Source organism: Lotus japonicus, chromosome 3 (assembly GCF_012489685.1).
Source record: "Lotus japonicus ecotype B-129 chromosome 3, LjGifu_v1.2".
Taxonomy (NCBI): Eukaryota; Viridiplantae; Streptophyta; class Magnoliopsida; order Fabales; family Fabaceae; genus Lotus; species Lotus japonicus.
In genome coordinates this window covers 28,626,082-28,635,483 of record NC_080043.1, presented here as the reverse complement: position 1 = coordinate 28,635,483, position 9,402 = coordinate 28,626,082, and positions in this window count along the sequence as shown.

Below are 9,402 nucleotides of genomic sequence, written 5' to 3'. Positions count from 1 at the left end.
CTGAAGGTGAAGTTGATCTTGGAGGCATCAGTAGAGTAAGATTTGGTCAAGTCAAAGCTAGCTGAAAAAGCTTGTAGAGATGAGCATGACTGTTTCAGATAGAAACAAAGACTCAGAACTTGTCAAACCAGAAGCAACAACATCAGAAGATGCTAATACAACTTCTGACTTGCGTCATCAGAAGAAGAGTAGGTTCATAGCTTCTCATTCTGAAGCATCTGAAGATGGAATTTTTTCCAGAATGGAGATGTCACCAGAACCTCTGGACTTTGACACTTCTGCTCTCATACGAAGATATACTAATCAGCAGCCAAGTATCCCTTGGTATTCCTTCTGAGGGGGAGTATTTCGTCTTATACTCTTACTATTTTTTTCCACCTTCATTCTTTTTGCTTATGACAAAAAGGGGGAGAACTTATAGTATCTTGACAACTCCTATATTATTTAGCTCAGAATCTAGATATTACTAACGTTGATATTAAGTACTAGATTCAGGGGGAGCTTAGCTCAGAATCAAGCACGAGTCTTGGATTCAGAAGGAGCAAGATAAACTATACACATCAGGATAAGTTTTAACTCTGATACCTTATACTCTGAGTGTATTCAGTTTATTTGTTTAGAGTTGTTCATCAAAATACATGGTTTTGTCATCATCAAAAAGGGGGAGATTGTAAGATCAAGATTTGGTCATGTGGTACAACTCTATGTTTTGATGATAACAAGTATTTATTTGTGGATGAACAACTATGATACTCTAATGTTTGTCTTGAGTGTTTTGACAAACAGGTTCTGATTCTGACACCAGAAGATATATTCGTCAGAAGTTCTGAAGATCAGAAGATCAGAAGATCAGAAGATCTGAAGATCAGAGGATCTGAAGATCAGAGGATCAGAAGATCAGAGGATCAGAAGATCTGAGGATCAGAAGATCTGAAGACCAGAAGCTCTGAGGGACCAGAGGCTCTGAAGGTTCAGAAGCTCTGAAGGTCCAGAAGCAGAAGTTACGAAGGTCAGAGGATCCAAGCATCCCTCTGACTCTGATCACCAAGCTTCACAAGTTCCAACACGAAGCATAACTCTGATCAGAAGTCAATGGTTAAAGGCAAATGTCTCTATCGAGAAGTACAAGAGCAGTGTACTATTCTGAAAAGCCTACCTACCAAGGTTCAGCCACAGCAGGTTCTGGAAGTTCCAGAAATGCCCTCCAACGGTCATATTCTCTCAACAGAAATATCCTTTGCACCTTGGACTATAAAAGGCTGAAGAAAAGAAGAAAGACTAAGAGTGTGAGAAATCAAGAGCTGCAATACAAGAAAAGATTCAAGCCTCTACTTTCTTCATCTGTTCTTATTTAGTTTACACTCAGCTTATTTAGAAGCAAACCTTTGTAAACACCAACCTCAAACAGTTGTTTGATTTTCCTTAAGGGACCGGGTAGGTCAGTATCCTTAAGAAGACTAAGAGAGTGAATCTTAGTGGTGATTCCTTTAGGAGATCAAGGTTGATCGGATCCTAGAGAAGACTAAGAGAGTGAATCTTAGTGATAGCTAAGTCAGTGTATTGTTAGTCACTTGTAGGTTTCAAGTGCAGTTGTAACAATTATCTGATTAGTGGATTGCCTTCATTCTAAGAAGGAAGAAATCACCTTAACGGGTGGACTGGATTAGCTTGAGGGATTTATCAAGTGAACCAGGATAAAATACTTGTGTGCTTTTCTCTTCTCTCTATCTTTATCCGCTGCACCATCTATCTTAAAGAAACCGAAAAGATTTACTTTAAATCTTAAGGGGAAAGTTTTTATATTGAAAACGCTATTCAACCCCCCCCCCCCCCTTCTAGTCGTTTTTCACACCTTCAAAGATCACATCATAGCCTTTGTCAGCTATTTGGCTTATGGAGATCAAGTTATGCAATAATCCTTCCACCAGAAGTACATCATTAATGACTGGAGTTTTTTCATCTCCCATGGAACCTTTTCCAATGATCTTTCCCTTCTGGTTTCCTCCAAAGCCAACGTCTCCTCCTGACTTAAGCGGCATCAGTTTTTGGAATATAGACCTTATGCCCGTCATGTGTCGTGAGCATCCACTGTCCAAGTACCATGATAGGTGTCTTAACTGAGCTGCATAAGATATCTGCAACAGGAATAATTTTTGTCTTAGGTACCCATATCTTGGGTCCTTTCTTGTTAGTTTTCCCAGAAGTTCTCGGAACTTTGGGTGCAACAGGAGGATAGTACAAGGGAACTTGATTATAATATTTAGACATGTCAAGTTTAAATTTTCCCTTTGGTTTTACCACCTTGTGTGTAACCTTTTCTGGAATGACAGTACCGGCAGGAACAAAATGCTTATGCAAAGATTCGCGTTTGGGCTCAGATGGCTCACCTCTCATAGGTTGGGAGTAGCCAAGGCCACTGTTCCCATTTCTGCTTATGCCATAGATCATTGAAGCCATAACACTTCTGTCTATGCCTTTGGCTAGGAACCTTTGAAACGTTTTCTCATATAAAGTTTCATGCTTAACATCAGATGATGCAAGTTGATCTTCTAGCATGACATTTTTAGCACGAAGAACAGAGTTGTCATTTTTAAGAGATGAGTTCTCTTCAATGAGTCCAGAAACTGACTTCTCATGAACTTCTGATGTACTGGTTTTAACAGCATATTTTCTTTTAAGCTCTTTATGTTTATTTAAAAGCACATCATGTTTCTTCATTATTTCAGATAATGCAGTTCCTAGTTCAGATGGAGAAAAATTAGAGAATACCTCATCGTCATTCTCAGAGTCTAAGTCATCTTCTGAAGCTATCATATCATCCTGTGCTTCAGCATCTCTGCTAGTGGTAGCCATCAGAGCTTCCATAGCTTCATCTTCTTCTGACTCAGCTTCATCAGAGTCAGTCGCATCAAAGGTCACAAGAGCTTTCTTCTTGAAGACGTTTCTTGGTCTCTTGTCCTTCTTTAGCTTGGGACAGTCACTCTTGTAGTGCCCAGATTCCTTGCACTCGAAGCAGGTGACTTCCTTCCCACAGGACTTCTTCTGACCAGATGAAGATTCAAATATTCCTTTACTTTTCCTCGGTCCTTTGCCCTTGCTTTGTCTGTTCTTCCAGAGCTTGCTTAATCTCTTTGTGAGAAGAGATAGCTCTTCATCACCAGAAGCATCTGATAATTCTTCAGAGGAATCTTCCTCTTCTGCCTGATAGGCTTTCGCCTTGTCAGATTTTGACTTAAGAGCAATAGATTTGTCTTTCCTTTGAGGCTTGTGCTCTTTGAGTTCAATCTCATGGCTTCTGAGATGACTCACAAGCTCTTCTAGCTTCAAGGAGTTCAGATTCCTGGAAAGCTTCAGTGCAATGACAAAAGCCATCCACTCCTTAGGCAAACTTCTGATGATCTTTTTGACATGATCACCAGTAGAGTAGCTCTTGTTTAGCACTCTGATTCCAGCAATCAGAGTTTGAAACCTTGAGTACATCTCCTCAATGGTTTCACCAGATTTCATCTTAAACTGCTCATATTGTTTTATGAGAGCAAGAGCCTTAGTCTCCTTGACTTCTTCATTTCCTTCGTGCGTCATGACCAAGGAGTCATAGATGGATTTTGCTGTTTCTTTGTCATAGATCTTCTCATATTCAATATATGATATTGAACTGAACAGCATGGACTTCGCCTTGTGATGATCCTTGAAACGCTTCTTCTGAGCGTCAGTCATTTCAGTACGGGGGATCTTCACTCCTGCAGCATCTACTGGATCAGTATAGCATTCCATGACCATATCCCAGAGATCTGGGTCAGTGCCAAGGAAATAACTTTCGATTTTATCTTTCCAGTACTCAAACTTTTCACCATCAAAGACTGGTGCTCTGAGTTGGTTGTTGTTGTTGTTGTTGTCAGCGGAAGTATTGGCTTGGGCCATCGTTGTTTTTCACACTAGGTTCTGGATCACTGAGCACTGTTAAGTGTATAAATCAGAACCGGAGCTCTGATGTCAATTGAAGGTGCGAAAAACACTAGAAAGGGGGGTTTGAATAGAGTTTTTAAACAAAAGTTTTCTTCTTTTTAAGTTATGACAAACTTAAAGAAGAACTAGGTGCTAAGGAATATGAAGTAAAGCACACAAGTATTTTATCCTGATTCACTTGAGATAAAAGCTCAAGTTAATCCAGTCCACCCGTGAAGGTGATTTCTTCCTTCTTCTGATGAAGGTAATTCACTAAAATCAATGAATGTTACAACTGCACTTGCAACCTGCAAAGTGACTAACAGTACACTGATTTTCTCACTAGTATACTCTCAAGAAGCTGATCAACCGATCCTCTCAAGACTAGCTAAACACTGAATCAAACTTGATTCAGTCCTCTCAAGATCTGACCAAACTTGGTCTCTTAAGGAACTTTACAAAGTGTTTGTAAAAGGTTTTGGGTTTACAAGAAATGCTTCTGAAAAGCTAATAGTAAACTCAGATGTTCAAGAACAATGAAGAAATATTGCTAAGAGATCGGTTAGAATGGATTCAAGAATATCAGCAAAGTTTCTTAGCTTCTTTCTTCTATGTTCAGTCCTTATATACTCCAAGGCATATGGTGTAGCCGTTGCTAGGGTTTTGCCCGTTGGAGTGGCAATCTTGTAATATCAGACTGCTAAGCTGAACGAGGTAGATGGCAGACAGGCTATGACAGTACGATGTGTACTATGACAGCGACCTGTCCTTTCACCAGCTGACTTATGATTTGGAGTGCTTCAGATGGACGTTGGTGAAGCTTCTGATCAGAGTCAGACGGAAGCTTGGATCCTCTGACCTTGCAACTTCTGCTTCTAGAGATGTTCCTCAGAACTTCTGAACTTCTTAATTGTAATCATCAAAATATAGAGATGCAACCATTGATCAAATCTTGATCTTACACCCTAGCTCTTACCACTTAAGCTAATCCTCGGGGACAAGCATACTTGATGGTGTTCCATATGAAAATGGTGGAAATGCACAGGAGCAATAGCAATACTACTCAGGGCTAGCTGAAGGATGAGAAAGAGAAAAGCGGATGAGTTAGCCACTTGAAGCTGAAGAAATGGTCACTGATATATATAGAATTATCATCTCCATATATAGAATGAGAATTATTGGGTGTAAAAACAATCTCATGAAAAGTATCCAACTCACTGAAATCGGATGACAAGAAAATGCTATTAGATAAGGATGGTGTATAAATTGGTCTAGTCTAATAAATACTTGATGAGTGAATCGCCACTTTGGTCCCTGTTTTTGTAGGGGTCAGTCACTTTCGTCCCTGAACTCCAAAAATGTCCCAAAAAACCCCTGAAATTGCAACCTTCAGTCACCTTCGTCCTCTTGCATCTTTTCCGTTAGTTACTGAGACGGAAAAGTCCATGGTGTCACATTTTGTGCCACATGGTTTCAATTTAGTCACCAACAATATCAATTTAGTCCCTACGTTGAAAAAAATTAATTAAAAAAATCAGATCATCATTTTCATCTTCTTGCTCATCATCTTCAACATCATCTTCATCTCAACTACAACAAATATTTTTCAAGTTAATTAAACCCATTCCCCTATATTCAGACAAGAATCTCTTGTAACCCAAAAAGAAATTCAGCCATGAATCAATGTATTAAACCCAAAAAAATCCATGAATCAAAACCCAATCATAAGTCCATCACACAATCAAATCTACTCACCCATTCCCCTTCCCCAATCTCAACCTTCTTATCTGCCACCCCTTCCAATGGCTCTACCTGTTGATTTGTGCCACCGTTTTGGTCACGATGGCTTCGTTGGTGGATGCAGGTTCCTACCCAAAGAAGAAAGAGTGAAGGCGAACCTAGATCGAACCACATCGAGCCCAGATCTGGCTGCAAGAGCCCCAACCCCAACCCCAATAAACTCGAAAACCCATAAACCCCCATCTCACCCCAGTGAACAAACAAACCCAGTAGAGACCTTATCAGTTCAAGCTGGTGGGTACCCATTTCACCTCTTGTGCTTATAAAAAAAACCATTTCACCTCTTGCTTTGATATTACTGATTCAGATGTAAAAATTGCTTCTTTCTCTCTTTCTGTTTTACGCTTGCACTACGTTTTTGAAAAAAAACTACTATTTGGGTTTTGAAAATTAGTGCTAGTAACATGGGGTGAATTATCAATGCTTTGGCTCTGATTCATTTTTTTTCCGTTGATAGTATTTTTAGGATTTGAGCATCAAATTGCAAACTTGATCAACTGGGTATGCAGGGTATTTGAATTTAGGGTTTCTGGATAAAGGAGCTTCCATGAAATGAAGAAGATAGCAAGATTTACCTACTGGGTTTTGTTAATTGTAGATAATATTTGGTGGGTTGCTAGAATCTTAGAGATATAAATGATATGATATGATAAAATTATATGGTGGCTTCATTTACTGGTCTGTGATCATCTATATTTCGCAACATTGGACTGGACCCCATTTTGTTTTGGTTATTTATTATTTATTGTATAATATTTGGTGGCTGTATTTGAAATTAATTTGTTTTATCTTCCTTTTGTAACCAAAAAAAAAGTATGAACTATAATTGAAATGTGTTCTATACTAGATGAACTGGAGAAAATAGGAAGAAGATGAAGATTTGCTGAAGTGATGTTGAAGAAGATGAGGATTTGTTGTTGTTTGATTTTGGTCCCTCAGATTTGACTCTCTCTCTATTGTTAATTGATTTTTTAAATAATTTAATTATTAATTGATTTTTTATTTTTTAATATTTATTAAATATATTACATGGCTGCCACGTGATCATCCATGTGACAACTTAAGTGATCAGGTCACTTTTCCGTTCCAGAGACTAACGACCAAACATAGATAGGGACTACTATGATCGACGTCAACACTTTGAGGTCTTTTTTTAATCATTTATCATGTTAAGGGACCAAATAGACGGGTCGCTACATTTTGAGGGACCAAAATGGTGATTCACTCAATACTTGATATATAGGTTAAAATAATATGTTTTAGTGTGATGTTGTCTTTACAAGATTAGACGTATGTATTTTTATAAAAAAAATAAAAACCAACCCCAAACAAAACCAAATGTAGAAATATGTTGATTCAGGACTTAGAACTATTTTTCTAGTTACTTTGTATTTAGTTTTTTTTTAACGTTACTTTGTATTTAGTTAATTATAAAATATTTGATACATAATTTTGTTTTTCAAAGTTTTTTTTAAGTAAAATATATACATAAAGTAAATGTTGAGAAACAACTCATGTCAACCTGGGTATAGAAACCTAGCGAGCAACAATAAAACTCACCTCATATAGCAATACCTCTTAAGAAACCCACACGCACAAGAGCGTGTTAAAAACTTAGTAAAATCCCCAAGTGACGGCTCCTCTAGAAAAATCTCCATAAAAGTCGAAAAACGACGACAAAATTCAACCAAAGGAAACAAACAAGTTGCTCGACACCTGCAATAGAGATAAAACCCAAATAGCAAACTAAAAGCCCCAAAAGATAAAACCAAAAGAGCTATAGAGCTGAGCATTATAGAGCTGATACATAAAAACCAAAATTAAAAAACAAACAGAAAACACAATAATGCGCGCACCAAACAGCCTCCAAACCCGTAGCAGCAACACAAAAGGCGATCACCCATCCAAAACCGTGTAGAAATCAAAGCGTTGGAGTCGGAAGGCGACCGTAGCCACAACGAATGACCTACACATAGCATGAACTGGCGGCCAACAGCCAGTAGCCACAGCTCTTTGAAGTTACAGAACAAAATTCTCAACCCAATCAATAAAACCAACAAAAGCCGAGTTGTTACTGCAAATTCCAGCTTCCACTCCAAATCCTTACTCACCAAGTAGAGATGAATGCTCAAGTTGGTCAGTTGATGTCTCCGGTGTCTTGAATATGAATAAAAGAAGGGCAACCTTCAACGTTTGATAAAACATCTCAAACCCATATGTTTCCGCACCACACCTCAAAACCCCACCAACTTTCACCATCAAGAGCCCAAGCACACCAACATTCCCCAAAACTAGCACCACCATAAGCCTCAGAGCAAAAGGCTAAAATCCACAAAAACCCACGGAACACCAAAACTACCTGAGACACCAACCTCGATCCCCAAATACTCACTTGTCACAACTCACTCCAAAGGCTGGAGGAGGTCGGCACAACGAAACAACCTCAAATTTGAGAAAAATGAGAGGCACAAACATAGCCGCAACCGAGACGAGGGACACGAGCGACGGCTGGAAAGGAAACGAAACTGACCCGAAAATGAGCGAGATCCTGCGGGCAAGGAAAGAGCACGACATCACCGGCGACCGCTGCCATAGAGAAGGAGAAAACAGAGCTCGCGAGATCCTGAGGCAAGCCAAAATGAAACGCAGAAGAAGGATCAGTGGAGGGGGGATCATGAAATAAAGAAGGAGAGGGGAAACAGGGGGTTGCCGCCGCGTGAGGAGGCGGCGCAGTGGCCACCCATAGAAACCCTAGATCTGGGTTGAAAGAGAGGCAGAGAAAACCTTATTTTTTTAATTTCATTTAGTATTTTAATAGATTTATTTGATATTCTTATGGTTTTTATTGTGTTTTGGTAAAATATGAGGAGATTAAAAGAAGATTGAAGGTGGATTTGGAACATAATGATATTTAAAATAAAGATCAAAAGAGATTTAGAAGATAAAAGTTATTTGATGTAACACCCCGATTTCGGTGGTGCCACTTTAGTGACTTTAAATCAATAGTGCGGAAAATGCGTAAATATTTTTTTCGTTTTCTATTCAAATAGAAGACTTAACATAATGAAGACTCAACCCAAAGGTAATAAACATAAAATAATTGGGGATAGTGCCGCAGGCGAATAAGTACATCCCATGGTCAGAGCCATGAGTTTTGTGAATACAGTTTTCAAGAAGATAAGTCAGCCCCAAACGGCCTTCGAAAGACCTCCTATGCCTGACAAACTCCCTGTGATCCTCCTGGAAGAGAACCACACAAAAGCTAAAAGTCGGGGACCTACCCTGCCCCAAAATGAGAAATGACAATCAGAGCTGTGAAAACAATCCCCCATATAATATACTCCTAACATCGACCCTCATCCGATCATGCATGAAGTCCGGGTCCACGTCGAAGGCTCAGTAGTAGTCATTGCGCTCAGGATCCTCCCCGAACGACGAACCATCTTGAATCAGCTGTTGGACGTCTGGCAGCAGGCCGACCGCCCAAACACAACCATACACACAAAGCCAAGGCGCTAGGGTCAACTCACAGAATATAGTAGATAATACAAGCAACATGTGATGAATAAAGGGGTATATATATATAGGTTGTATATATACATATAAGTTCTGTATCGTCTACCCAAAGGTATATACATAACATGTTATCAGATTTCT